This window comes from Onychomys torridus, chromosome 2 (genome assembly GCF_903995425.1).
Source record: "Onychomys torridus chromosome 2, mOncTor1.1, whole genome shotgun sequence".
NCBI classification, from domain to species: Eukaryota; Metazoa; Chordata; class Mammalia; order Rodentia; family Cricetidae; genus Onychomys; species Onychomys torridus.
Genome location: NC_050444.1, coordinates 122027506 through 122042945, shown reverse-complemented (window position 1 = coordinate 122042945; position 15440 = coordinate 122027506).

The following is a 15440-nucleotide window of genomic DNA, read 5'->3' as shown; positions in this document are numbered from 1 at the left end:
TTCTTAGTTATCTAATAGGGTGGTAGTGCCTTCCTTATCTGCCCTACAGAGTGAACATGGGAATTAAAAAAGATAATGACTATTATTTTCACAATTAAAAAAAATACTGTATACTGCCTTAGTTCATTTTCTGCGGCTATCCTAAAATATTGGAGGCTGGGCTTTGTAAAAATATTTATTATGTTCACAGTTGGAGGGTCTAAAGGATTAAAGTCAAGTGCTGTCACATGTCTGACCATTTGCCAGGGCCTCATGGTACATACATGGAAAGGACAAGAGTGTACAGAATCCATTTGGTGAGAAAGGACACCACCTTTTTGCAATGCTCTCTGAGAGGAACTAGCCAGGGTCCTGTGAGAACCTCATCAATCCCCATGACCCAACATCTGTCACATGGCCCTATCTTGTAAAGGCCCCACCTCTTCTCGGATCACTTCACCCAAAACCAGACTTCCAACACATGAGCCTTGGGGAGACAGCTCAACCCCTATCCAAGCAATAGCACCTGCATTCCAAGCATGGTACATTTCATCCTAGATGCTGGCTTTCACATTTTTCCACCTTTAAATGAGAAATGGACCCAGACACTCACTTTTGTTTCCTTCTGTTGCTGTTTACATGGTAAGAAGTCTGACACCTGGAGGAAGCCCAGAGGGTAGCTCTTGCTCAAACTTTACCATTTAGTTCAACCAAAGTCTTTCCAGATGACACCGTGAAATGACTTCCACTCACCCCAAACCCCCTTCCTGATCTACGCTTATTCTCCAGCTATCCCTGGGGAGGAGGCTAACACTTGGCTGATCTTGCACCCAAGCAGCCTAGAACTTGCACTGACAGAGACAGATGTCAGCAGGGTGAAACCAAATTAATTTTGCCCAATCACTTAAGCCAGATGTGGATACACATCTACAGAGGGAAGAAAAAGGAGGGTAAAACAGTTTGGCCTACCCCTGCTGTGCCACCATCCACTCTATTTTCCTGAGGTCATCTATATGCCTCATGAAACCTTTATGAAATGGTATCTTCATGTTCTTCGGATTTGAGCATCTCTGAGTAATCATGTCCTACTTTGGGAACAAGACTTACTTAACAATTTCTCTTGCAACTGTTCTTGATCTAGAGGCTGTAGCATTGAATTTTCTAAATAACTCTGTGTGGTGAATTTGCTCATCTGCAGCTTCTTAGACGTGGAACGTGGAGCTGAGAGAGCTGAAGGCTGATTGTCCAAGCTCTCAAAGTTAGCAAAACCAAAACCAGAACAAAGAAGTTATGGGGGCAGCCTCCATGGAACACACATTTCATCTACTAACCCCTCCTTTGAGGCTCTAATGGGAAGAAACACTGGAGGTTGGGATGGATACAGATGAATTCTAAGGGAGAAAGGGGGAAGAAGTTTGTTTCATAAACTGTGAAGCATGTGATTCATGGACATTCCCATTACAGATATTCAATGGCCTGCAGTAGGCGTCAACCACTGCTCTGGGTGTAGAAACAATATGAATGACCCACTTCCATGAAATGAAGAATAGAGATCAGAAGGAAATCTCTCCACATGGCTAAGTAAATACATCATCCAAAGCTTAGGTGGGGTATTTGGGAACACAGAGAAGCTTGAGGAATGGGAAATGCAGCAAAGGAGAAGTCTGAAAGCTTCTGGAAGGAGTTGTTACATGAAAAGTCTTAAGAGTCAGGTATAGTTTCGCCAGTCTACATAAAGTAAAGTCAATACAAGGATCAGGGCTGAAAGAACACAATGTAATAGGAAAATACATGGGGTCCTAAGACATAGGGTGTAGTGGGTAGCCATTCCAGCCTTGGCCAGGAAGTTCTAAAACCCATTGGGGCTACGGTAATGGTCACACCTATAAGGCGGGGCTGAGGGAGGATGCTGAAGATCCAGGATCTAGAGGAGAGGTCTCTCTTGGTTCCAGGACCCTGGATGCTGGAAGTAGACTGAGCAGAGTTCTCCAGAGAACACCGTCGGACTGTGCCATACCTTTCTCAGACCCTGCAACCTATCCCTTCATTTGTAAGCTACCCCACAAAATAAACCTCTTTTAACTATGTGGAGAGGCCTTAATAATTTCACCAATAATAGAGTGAGATTATTTGATGTAAAAAATTGTCAAATATTTTCATTATCTTACTAGATAATCATGTAGACAAAGACTCAGAAGTCCAAAATGTTTTGATGTGAAGGAGTTTTCTTCTCTAGGTAGACTGTGTTTTGGCAGATGTTTGATACTCATCATGGATCCCAAAGTGAAACTGCTCTGTGAGAGAAGGAATCTTGGAGGGTTGACCAATTAAAGCTAAAACCAAGGGACAATTACCAGAGGAACAATTAGAGCTAATGGTCATCCAGCATCACTTAAGATTTGTTAATACATTCTGCACACTTACGGTAAACCTTATATGCATAAGGGCTGTGCACACAGTTTTAGTCATATCTTGCCCCCATCTGGGGAAAATGTTGATCTTGAAAAAAAAGAGAAACTGGGGGTGAAGGAGGGCACTAAATTCCATGTGTCTGCCTTGTTACCTGCTTGTCATGTGATTAATTACTTTAGCCTAGATTAGGTCCTTTGAAAAGCAAGCTTCACTGAAGTAAAATTTGAGAACTAGAAAATGCACAAAATTTAATGGAGTTCAACAAATGTATACATATATTTCTACAACCTCTGCCAATGTTAAGTTACATTTCCATTACCTCAAATTTACTTCCAAATCTAGCCTCACCCTCCCCACCCCATCTCTACCACCTCAACTTTACAACACCTAACATTCCTTCTGCTAGGACAAATGGGATGATACATTATATATCCATCGTCTATTCTTGGAATGCTGTTAGATTCTTCCATATAGTTGAATACTTCAAGAGTTCTTTCCTTTGCATTGCTGACTAGAATTCCATTGAATGCATGCACCACAGTTTATCTGCTTACCTGCTGGTGGCTCCTTGGTTTGGGACATCATGATATAGTTGTTACAGATATTAGTATTCATAACACTTTATGTGGACAGATAAGTATTTTCAGTAAAGGCATATGACCAGAATTACCTACTTGCATGCACATTAAACAGGTGGTCACAGTGTTTTCCAGTGTGTTCCACTGGACAGTCTAATCAGCAATCTACAACATTCTCATTCTCAACTTCTCCACCAACCACTGACGTCAACCCTTCCAATGTTAACCATCCTTAAGTGCGCAACGAACTCCAATGAAGCTCCACTTTACCTTTCCTCTCATTACTAATGATCGAGTCTTTAAGCACTACACTGGAAAAACAACAACACATTATTATTCACTCCTTGGAGAAGAAGGGCCCAGGACTATGGCACAATGATCAAATTTTCATTTTTTACTCCTTCAGTGTCTTCATAAGACACCATGGTAGAAACTGGAAACACAGGATGATCTGAGGGAAAAAATAAGTCTTTGACTAGAACATGAGGAGAGAAGTCACTCTGAGGCTCAGTGTTCTCCCAGGCATCTGGCTCATCTGCACATATGTTGGCTCTAGCCTTTGCTTCTCCTTCTATTGAATTGGTAGTAGTTGGGTTGAATTCCACCAATTCTTCATTCTACATAAAAGATCTTTGTGAAGTACATATTCCTTGGTGGTTTTCTCTCAGTCTATGACTGGCCTCGTCATTTTTTTAGCAGTATTTATGGAGGAAGAGAAATTTCAATGTTTAGAAAATTCAACTTATTACTTTTTCCTTTGAAGTCTCATGGTTTTTGTGTCCTAAGAAACCATCGCCTGCCATATTATAAAGATTTTCTCTTGGTTTCTTCTCATTTTATAATTTTAGGTTTTACATTTGGGCTTTTTATTTATCTGGATTACTTACTATGCATGACATAAAGAAAGGATCAAGGTTAATTTTTCTCCACATGAGCATCCAATTATCCCAACATTTGTTGAAAAGACTAACTTTTCTCTCTTGAATTACCTTGGCACCTTTACAAAACATTGACTGACCATGGTTATTTCAGGACTCTGTACTTCGTTCCAGTGAAATGTATGTCTTTCCTTATTCCCAAACCACACAATTCATTACATCATAAAACTACATAAAGTTGTCCAATTTTGCTCACATTAAAAAAAAGAAAGAAAGAAATGTTTTGGCTATTCGAGGAGCCTTGTACTTCCATATATAATTTAAAACTGGCTTGTCAGTCTCTACTAAGGTTATATTGGTATATTGACTAAAACTCTACTATAGCTGTAGATAAATTGGAGGAAAAGTAATGTCTTAATAATTTGAAGTTTTAAATTCTATAAAACTGGAATAATTTCCCATCTATTTACTAATATCATCATATTATTGCTTCAGTTTCATACATATTTGACTTGTCAATAATATCATAATTTTAATATAACATGAATACATTTACTCTTTCATCATTTTAATTTCCAATTTGTATTTGATAGTATGTGAAAATAATCATTTTATTTGTGATAATCCTAAATTTATCTTTCAGTTCCTCTGTGCATTCCTTATAAACTTCCAAGATAATCATGTACTATATGAATACAGATAATTGTATTTTTTGCTGTACAATACATACGGTTTTTATTTATTTTCCTTGCCTTACTGCTTTCAATAGGAATTCCAATATAAGGCTGAACAGTCGTAACAATGGCTGGTATTGGCTTCTCAAAAATCTTAGTAAAAATATATCAGTCTCTTATTTTTACATATATTAACTCTAGTTTTTAAGATAAGCCCTATCTTAGTTTGAAAATCTCAAACAAATATAGACTGAGTGGTTTATAAGCAACAATGTTTTTTCCATAGTTCTGGGGCTAAAATATGTATGCATGACAATGTTCTATTGAGAACCCTCTTCTAATCTGTAGGCTCCTGACACAGGTACTATCATGGGGGGTTCCATTGAGGGCCTTCTTCTAATCTGATAGACTCCTGAATTCTCATTGTGTCCTCACAACATGGAAAGAAATTGAACTATCTCTCTAGTCTTTTCTTACTCGCTAAGTGTATTGTTCTAATGTGATTTCACAGTGAGAAGAAGGGGGCTGGCCATCTCTGCCTCTTCAGCAGTAACCAACCTGGGACTAAGACCACCTAGAGAGTGAGAGCTGAATAACAACCAGACCATGTCATACAAGCCAGAAACTTTGCCAAGAAAGTGTTTTTCCTTGAGGTCTAAAGAGAAATCCCTAAAACAATATGGCCTTCCATCTAAATGGAACTATTAAAAACAAAAACACTAAAATAAAGTAAGCGTATTGTTCTGAAATCTCCTTTTTTTTATTCTAAATAGCCACTTCAGTTTGTTTTAGCTTAATGCTTATATAATTACCTTTAGCAATCTTTAAATATCTGTGTTTTTTATATTTCAAATGTTGTAACAGCATGTAGCTATGTTATGCATTTTTTTACCTAGTCTGGCAATCTCTGCCTTTAATTGTATAATTTATACCATTTACATTTAATACTATTATTGATTATATCTAGGTTTAAATCTACCATTTCATTGTTTCTTTTGTTTTGGTTTTATTTTATGCCATACTTTATCTTTTAGTTCTTTACTTTGCTAAGATGATTGAAGTTTTCCTCAAGGATTTATATACATTTATAATAAGTGTTTGCATTTTTTTTTTGTATTTTTTTTCTCTTCTCAAGAAGACTTTAATTTAATGTGGTGGTATTGTGTTCCCTGAAATATTGTGCACCCTAATAAACTTATCTGGGGTCAGAGACAGAACAACCACAATATTAAACATAGAGGTTAGGCAGTGGTAGTACACGCCTTTAATCCTAGCATTCCAGAGGCAGAAATCCAGCTGTTCAAGGATACAGCCAAGCATGGTGACTCATGCCTTTAATCCCAGAAAGTGAGCCATTAATCCCAGGGAGTGATGGTAGAAAGCAGAAAGGTATATAAGGCGTGAGAACCAGAAACTAGAAGCTTTTGGCTGGTTAAGCTTTTAGGCTTTCAGCAGCACAGTTCAGCTGAGATCCATTTGGATAAGGACTTAGAAGTTTCCAGTCTGAGGAGACAAGATCAGCTGAGGAACTGGCGAGGTGAGGTAGCTGTGGCTTGTTCTGCTTCTCTGATCATCCAGCATTCACCCCAATAACTGGCCTTCTGTAGTTAGAGTTTTCCTTCCTGGCCCAGCCAGGACAAATCTCTCTTACCAGCCAGTCTCACAGTCACTCAGACCCAACCAAGAAAGTACACAGAAACTTACATTGTTTAGAAACTGTATGGCCGTGGCAGGCTTCTTGTTACCTGCTTCTTCTATCTTAAATTAACTCATTTCTATTAGTCTATACTTTGCCACATGGCTTGTGGCTTACCAGTGTCTTTACATGTTGCTTTTCATGGCGGTGGCTGGCGGTATCTCCCTCCAACCTTCTACTTCCCAGAATTCTCTTCTCTCTTGTCCCACCTATACTTCCTGCCTGGCCACTGGCCAATCAGAACTTTATTTACACAGAGCGATATCCACAGCAGCCTCCGGTTTGATTTCATTAATAAGAACTTTTAAGATTCATGCTACATTTATAATAAGTGTTTACAGTTTTTTTTTTATATTTTTTTTCTTCTCAAGAAGACTTTAATTGTCAAAATTATTCAGATTTCTATCTGTCCTAAGCCTCAAAGTTTCTGAATTCTCTTCAGATGACTAAAGTCCTAAGATATTGCTTCCCTGTCTTGACCTTCCTCCATTCCTTTCCTTTTTCTTCTTTTGTTTTTTAGATTATAATATAATTACATCATTTACCCCTTCCCTTCCTCCCTTCAAACATTCCCACATACTACTCCTTCCTCTCTTTCAAACTTGTCTTTAATTTCTTACACATTTTTAATAAAAATGTAACTGTATTTTCCCCTTCCATTTTCCCCTTCTAATCCTTCCCAAGTCCCCACCCTCTAACTTCTTCCATGTCTCCCCTTCCTCTCAAATTGATAGCCCCACTTCTCCAATTACTATTATTATATGTACATGTATGTATATTTATGTACAAACTTATAAATACAACCTGCTAAGTCTATTTTTGTTGTCTGGTGTATATGGTTTCACACAAGTGTGAGGCTCATCCCTGGGAGAGGCTCATCTTTCCTTTCTCAACAGTCTTCAGCTGCCCATAGTTCCCGTTCCAGGGGAGTGACCCCATGAGAGACCCCTGCTTCCATATTAGTACATCTCTATCTTCTTCAAGTGGCCTTTTATATGTGAGACTGTTTCATAACAGATGTCTTTGAATTCTGGCTCTTACAATCTTTCCTCCCTCGCTTTCATGCTGTTCCTTGATCCATAAATGCAGGAACTGTGGTGTAGATCTGTCTGTTGGGGCTAGGCTCCCCTATGGTCCCCTAATCTCTGCATTGTGTCCAATTGTGGTTTTATGTGATACCCTCCATTTCCTTAATGGATATCTTGCCATGCTGGCCATTGTTGTGGTTCATAGGTATCACACCTCTATAAAACCATTTATTTCTTTCCTCCCTTGGCAGGTTGCATAGTACTTTCTGGTAGCATGAAAGCTAGACAGTAGGAAGGAGGCTTTCAGGTCAGCTCCAGCTCGAATAATCCAAGCAGCCCTACGTCCTCAGTGAGTGGTATCTTCTGTGATAGGGGCTCACCTTCAGCCTCTGAGGGGCAACCAAGGGCAGTAGCCACAATGTCTCTGTTGTTTTCATATTCTCTCCCTGATCAATCATTCTAAAGTGTATTCCTCATACGTGGTACTAGAGTGGTTCTTGTGGGGAACATTTCCATCCCTAGTCACTTAACTTCCATATTTATATGGAAAACTCAAGGAAGTTCATCAGGCAAAATGAAAACAAGGTGACAAGCTACTAACATATGTCTCGACAAATAACTGAAGGTTGTCAAAATAGTGACTATGTGGACATATGGTAAAGTAACCTTTTCTCATTTTAAAATTTCTTTAATGGAAAATTGATTGTTTTAAGTAAAAACAGTAATAATTATTATGAATTTATAATAAATATATAAAGTATAGGTATAAGAGAAGAAACTAAAAGGCTTATACATCATACTTGAAGTGGGACAATACTTTATGTAGACTATATTAAAGATGCGTATTGTAAACCCTAATTTAGTCACTAAAAAAATGAAGTGTTTAGCCAAAAATCCAAAGATGGAAATAAAATGTAATCTTGAAGAAATATTGGAATTAGTTAAACAGAGTAAAACCCACAAACAAACAGAATAAACAAAAAGAGAAAAAGATGAACAAAGAAAAGAGTGTAAATTAAAAATAAACAATATATACCTAAAGTTTGTTCCCTTGAGGTTCTTGCCAAATGCCCCAGCTAATTGCCTAGGTTTTTCCAGCCTGAAGAGCTGGAGTTTGACTGTTTCTGGAACCTTCTGTGAGCTGGGAATTGACCCGACTACAAAACCTGTTTGCTCTTTGCCTAGTCATGTGTGGTTTTATTCTATGCATGCATGATTTCTTAACTTGGTTAAGATATAAGATCTGCGCATTATGAAGACCTTTTATTTCCTTCTCTATGTAGCTCTGCCCTGAGAATTTCTACAGCCCAGCCTCAGTGCTGATGGATCCTTTTGGGCCCTCCCTTACTGAACCCACAGTACAGAAGCTGTCCTGAGGTCAAATGCTAAAGCAACTTTGGGGTTCACCTTGTTTACAGTTCAGGTTTAGGGTTCTGTTATTTGAAACCCTGCCCTGTACTACTGGCTGCCCAGTGTGGGAAAGCAGTTCTTCCTGTCGTTTGTTCTGGGTGCTGTTTGTTTATGAGAAGGCTAAGTTCCTGCTATATCACTTCATCCAGGATGAAAGTGGGAAGTTCCCTTTGCTCTCTTACTCTCTTGCTCACCTACTCTCATGTTTGGATACCCTCTTACAAATGAAGTCTGGGATGCTAGAGGCCCTTCCAGGTTTCTTCCTTACCCAAGTCTCTATTCAGTATCTCAGACTTCTGCCTGAGACTGTTTTTTTCCCCTTTAAAGAACATTCTACACTCCTTGTGGGGGTGGGGACAGGGTGGTTAAATGCGGTTTGATTTGGTTTGGTTATTTTGTCTTGTTTTGTGGGTCGGAGGGGAGTGATTTGTTGCTTTTTCGTTTTGTTGGGACAAGGTTTCACTCTTCAGCCCAGTCTGGAAGCTCACTAAACAGTTAAGGTTGGCCTTGAACACTCACAGCAATGCTCCTGCCTCGGCCTCTCCCGCGCTGGGTTTACAGGTGTAAGTAATACAACTTACACCATCTGCTTTTACTTTTCTGCTTCTAATTCATCCTTTTGTCTAATATGATTGAATGTAGTTAACCCTGCTTTGAGTCACTGTTGACCCTGAGGGTAGATGTCACTCATTTCTACATGGAAGACTTTGTGCACCACTTATCTGTCTGTCTATCATGTGTCTATGTGCCTATCTGTCACTTATTTTGTCATCTGTTTACTGATTTATTTTTTAAGACAGGGTCTCATGTTTCCTCATGGGTTGTCCTCACACTCACTGTGGAACTGAGGATGACCTTTAACTCTGGCCCCTCCTGGTTCCATCTCCCAAATTCTGAGCTCTCAGGCTGGTGCTATCCAGCCAAGTTTCGGTAGTTCTGAGGACTGAACCCCGGGCTTCATGACACTAGGCTAGCATGCTACTAACTTCACTACATTGTCAGCCTTTTTCTTTTCTTTTCTTTTCTTTTCTTTTCTTTAATTTTCTTTTTTTTTAATGTCTCTGCAACATTGAAATTGCCAACTCTTTCCTCCTCCTGGAAACCTTCCTTGCTTGGAGAAGAGAGCACTCATGTTTATGTCTGGTTAAGAGCATGGATTTTCAATCAGAGATTTTGTGCTAAACTCTGCCAGTCCTGTAAATATAAGACCTTGGATTATTACATGGCTGCTTTGAGTCTTGTTTTTCTCAGCAAATCTCAGGCCAATGAGAAACCCTACCTCAAGAAAACAAGGTCACTGAGGAGCAACAGGAGGGGTTGACCTCTAACCTCTGTACACATTTTTACTCTCACATGTACATGGTCATCTACATACACACACAAAAAAAAATACAAGTATTAAAAATTATTAAGTGTGACTATTCCATACTATGGAAGTTACATTTAAAAAAGAAGAAGAAGAAAATGAAGTAAGTACAATGGGTACCCTTTTCCCTTCTACTTAGTCAGAAACACACCATTCCAGTCTCTGAAAGCCATGCACACCACTGGGAGCCTAGCCCTTCCTCCCTTCCCCCAAAACAACCACGATTCTTATTTTTGTGTTTATCTTCTCCTTACTGATTTCTGTAAGTGTCCCCACATGTGTTTAGTTCCGCAAGCCTAGGAACTTCATATAAAAAGAATTATACTGGCTGTTCTCTTATGCAACTTTCTTTTTCCACTTAACATTCTGTTCCCGAGGCTCATCCACGCAGCTGCACGAAGCTTTGCTTCATTACTTTTTATTGCACTGTCTTTCCATTGTGTGAGTATTCCACAACTGATTTAGCCTCTCTAGTTTTGATGTCTATTTGGGTTGTTTCCAGGTTTGCTAGGGTAGCCACACTGCTGTGAGTGTCTTGTCTGAATTTCTCCAGAATATATGCCCGGGGCTGGCATTTCTGGGTGAAAGAATTTGCACATCTTTACCAAATGACTTAAAATTATTTCTCAAAATAATTGCATCAGTCTCTACTTGCTGCCACCTGCCTAAATGATCTACTTGAATATCCTTCCCTACACTTCACAACCTGATTTGCCTTTTACTCCGCCCTTTTTCCTTTCGCTTGAGCCATCAACTCTGAGCTGGTGACCACTGGACGTTTACCTCCGGTCCTTATCTTCCTCCTAAGCACCAGGTCCATGTACTCAGTGCTTTATTTAATAATTCTCCCTGATTGTCTTCGGGAAGCGTAAGTAACATGCCACTCACTGAGTGTACCTTTTCCAGTGAACTGTATAACATCTTTCACGCATCATCAAGCAAGACGGTAAAAAACAAAGACCTGCCTTGGGTTTCTTCCTTTCATCCTTTATTCTCCACTTGACTGATCCCTGGACTCTGTGGGTTCTACAGCCCCGACACCTCAGAAAATCGGTTCCCTTTCTTCCACATGCTTCTGATATTTCCAACGCTCCTGTCTTGGAGCTGTATCACTACTCCATGTCCTCATTCCATGATGATATTTAATCGTGATGGGTAATCACTTGAGAGAGACATGGCTCGTGCATTTGTCATGGCGGACTGCCCGGGTGAGCTTGCCCTGTTCTCTCCGACAGGATGACTGGTAGTTCTACACTGGTGGCAGCTCTGCCAGCCTGGATGCTTGAGTGAGAAGAACACAGAGCAGCTCACTGCTCTCACAGTTGACATGAAGCACACACAGAGTGAAGCTGTGCTCTGTCAAGTCTTTGGAACTGTAGCAAAAGCACTGGGTGGACTGTTCTAACAAACACGCCCTTCTTTCCATATTCATGGCTATTGGACACAGGCAAGCAAAAGAGACCCAGGAACTTTCCAGTTCCCTTCGAGTTCATTACTATGGAATCTGATTTTTCTTCTTCTTCTTTGCAACTTCCTGAATAAACTCTTACGTTGGCATAAAAGTAATAGCATTTGAATCCCTGACTGCAGGGCACTCTGAGTTCTTTCCAGATGGCATTGGTTGAGGCTTTGGCACTTTCTTCCAGAACACAGGCGTTCTCTATCTGCACAAAAGTCAGCTGTTATCTTCTTTCCAAAGTCATCCAGTCCCAGAATAGCACTGCCTGTGAGAAGGCTAATGTCTTCCTGGCACAGGCCAGTGTCAGCTTTCAAGGGCACCATTTCACATCCAACTGCCAGGGCGACATAAGTGAGACTTGTCTCTAACGCTCAAAGACCTACAGAACTTGGTTTGGAAGGGACCAATCAAGCGGATGCCATGCTATGACACTAACTGGGTGAACGGAAATTAGGTCTGGTGGAACACCTTCAGGTGCCAGGCATTTTGTGGGTACTATTTCATTTCATCCTCAGAACCACCTTGTGTGTGGGATATTATTAGTCTAGCTGACAAGTCATTCCAAGAAAATAAATTCCAGTTGAGTAAGTGGCTGACCAAGGTCAGAGTAGAGATTCTGGTGTAAGCCCAAAGCTTAGAACTTCCCGTAAGGTATTTTTTTACTTTACCATGTATTCTTTTTTTCAAGACAGGATTTCCCTGCAAAACAGTCCTGACTATCCTGGGACTCACTCTGTAGACCAGGCTGGCCTTAAACTGACAGAGATCCATCTGCCTCTGCCTCCCAAGTGCTGGGATTAAAGGTGTGTGCCACTACCGCCCAGCCATGTATTCTTAATTGTCTCATTTCACTTAGTTTTTAAAAATGAGTCAGATGTAGACAACTGAGTTTTCTGCATCTAGACTCAACTATCTAACAAATATTGTCTCCTACTTCCTCAATGTGAACAGCCATACTGAAGAGAGGAAAGCCAAACTATGATAAATGAGGACAATAAATGCCTGCCCTCAAAGGGGCTTGTGGTATAGAGTGGTATGCAGTGCTGTGCAGGCAGCTTAATTACAATGTAGTGTGATTAACACATACATTCACTTATTTCCCAAACACTGAGCTCAGGATTTGGAGCTACAGACACAGACACTGGCTTCCAGGAGCTCACAGTCCAGCTGGAGGAGAAACAAGGGACGTCCATCAAGCAAGGGCCTCCGGGAGAATGTGTCCAGTTCCTCCTCCTGAGTCAACAAAGACTTCACACCTGGCTGCTTCTGGAGATGACTTTTGAAAGAGCAACATGTGATAAGCAGAGGAAGAGCCTTTCCAGCCCAATCAGTGTAAGCAAAGGCCAAAAGGGCAGGGATGTGAATTGTGCCCTGAGGTAGGGACCAGGCAGCCGGTCTAAAAGAATGACTCACAACAGCTCAGAAGATGGGTGGGGAGGCAGCAGCAGTGATGCCAAGGCTTCAAGATTTCTTGGTGTAACCAGACAAGCAGTGTCTGCACGTGGGAATGGCTGGAATATAAAGGACAGACTGCATCAAGAAGGCACGTGAGTGATTGGCAACGAAGATGGAAATATCTCTTCTGAGCAATAAACAGCTTATGTGTTTTCACACACACACACACACACACACTAAAAATAACTAAACAGCTTAGTAATGATAAGTCCTTGGTGTTAGCTAGTGTAGTTTTAAATTATTGTAGCTTGGGTACTGTAACAAAGATCACAGTTGAGGTGGCTTACAAACAATGAAAATCTACTGCTCATAGATTTGGAGGCTGGAGGTCTGAGGTGAAGGTGCTGGCCCAGGAGGAGTCTGCCGAGGGCGCTCTTCCTCATTTATAATGAGCCCCTTCCTCACTGTGTCACCACATGGTGAAGAGCCAGGGTGAGTGTGGGGGGGGGGGGGCAAGCAAGTTCTCTTGTCATGAGGGCACTAATCCCATACACACAGTCCTAATTATCTCTAAAAGGCCTCACTTCCCAATACCAACTCTGTGGAAGCTAGGGGGTTCAATGGGGACTTTGAGGAAATACAAGTATAGAGTCTTTATGAATTAATTATGAGTAAGAAATGACATGGCCGCATTTGTCATTTCGAAAGCTCACCAAGGCAGGCATATGGGATGTCACTAGTGAAGCCCTAGTAATGGTAACTGACAGCTACGGACGACAGTAACTATGCACGTTAGGTCGGGGCTCCTACTCTGTCTCAGCAGCTCAGCTCTGCCTGTCCACCTCTCACACTCAGTTCACCTTCTGGGAACAGTCTAATAATGAGCTAGTTTCTCGTATCATATTAGGAGTTTCTTGAGGCTGGTGGTTGCATTGATCTCTGTCCTCGGCATTGCCTCCAAGAAACAGTACACTGAAAGACTATATATAGATCCATGCCACTGAAGGTCCTAAGGGCTGACCTGTACTGCACCGCAGGGAGACTTCCTTTTGGTACATTCTATGTTTGAATGTCTTATCATTGTAGCCTTACCTGGTCTTAGGCTTATGACATCATACTTCAAGAGCTCCTACTAAGACCGTGGGTGGAAAGCATGGTGTCCATGTGCTCCTGGCTTCCCAGAACCATCCACATCCCAGCTTCCAGTTTCTTGGTCCTTGCCTTGAAATTGATGACAAATGAAATTTGCAAGTCCATCTAGGAAATTACCTCAACAGCCAAGTCATTTCCTTGGCGCCATTTACATTTCTGAAGTATGGAGAAGCCGAGCTCCATTTTTTTCTCCACATTCCCTGGGCTGCTGGTAAGTCATTCTCACCCACACAGATGAATGGCAGATGACGTCACAGCTCTGCAGTTTGAGTTTTCCTGCCTGGCCCAGTCAGGACAAATCTCTCTTACCCGCCAGTCCCACAGTCGCTCAGACCCAACCAAGAAAGCACACAGAAACTTATATTGTTTACAAACTGTATGGCCGTGGCAGGCTGCCTGTGATCTACTTTTTTACCTTAAATTAACCCATTTTTGTTAGTCTATACTTTGCCACATGGCTTGTGGCTTACCATTGTCTTTACATGTTGCTTCTCCTGGCAGCGGCTGGCAGTGTCCCCCACCCCCCAGCCTCCTTGTTCCCAGCCTCCTCCTCTTCCTTGTCCCGCCTACCCTATCCTTCCTGCCTGGCTACTAGCCAATCAGCACTTTATTTATACAGAGTGATATCCACAGCACATCCCCTTTTCTTTTTTGTTAAAAAAGGAGGGCTAACTTTTACATAGTAAAATTACAGATAACAAAACAATTATCAAGCAAGAATTATAGTTACAATATTAAAGAAGATATCCTATCTATCTTATATTTGTGAGTCTAAAGTTTTATATGTAACTTATCTTGTATCATAACTGAGGAAATTATAACTATCTAGTCTTCAACCACATCAAAGACCTCAGAAGGATATAATTTTACCTGAGAACCGGGAGAAGGATGCAAGCAACTTTTGGGAGTCTTGCAGGGTAGACAAAGACAGCTGGCAGCCTGGACAGTCACCTAATGTTTCTTTGTAAAGTTGGGGCATTTGTCTTCAGCCCACATGGTTAGAGTCTCTTGGTCACTTCTCTCAGTGTCCTGTAGAATGTCTGGCAATTTTTCTGCGAAGCAGGAACCTGAAGGACCATTTTGTCAAGCAAAGTTTAGTGGTCACCTTTCTATGGGTCCTATACGTCCAGTCGATCAAGCAGTCCAGGCAAGAACAGTTTCTTGCCCAAATGGCTATTTTTGCCAAGGTGAAGATAAACTCCATATGAAGTATCTTTAATGCCCATCCTCTTTTCTGAAGTAAATTGGTGCTGCCAGGAGCAGACATGTCTCACTGTCCAGAAAGTCTAAATTTTAAAAATATTTTAAATGCTATATTCTGTAGACCTTTGAAGTGTTTGAAGATTACCTGTCTATCTGAAATATCTCTGTGTATACCTAGAAGACTTAACTAACATGGCTATGAGTATGATT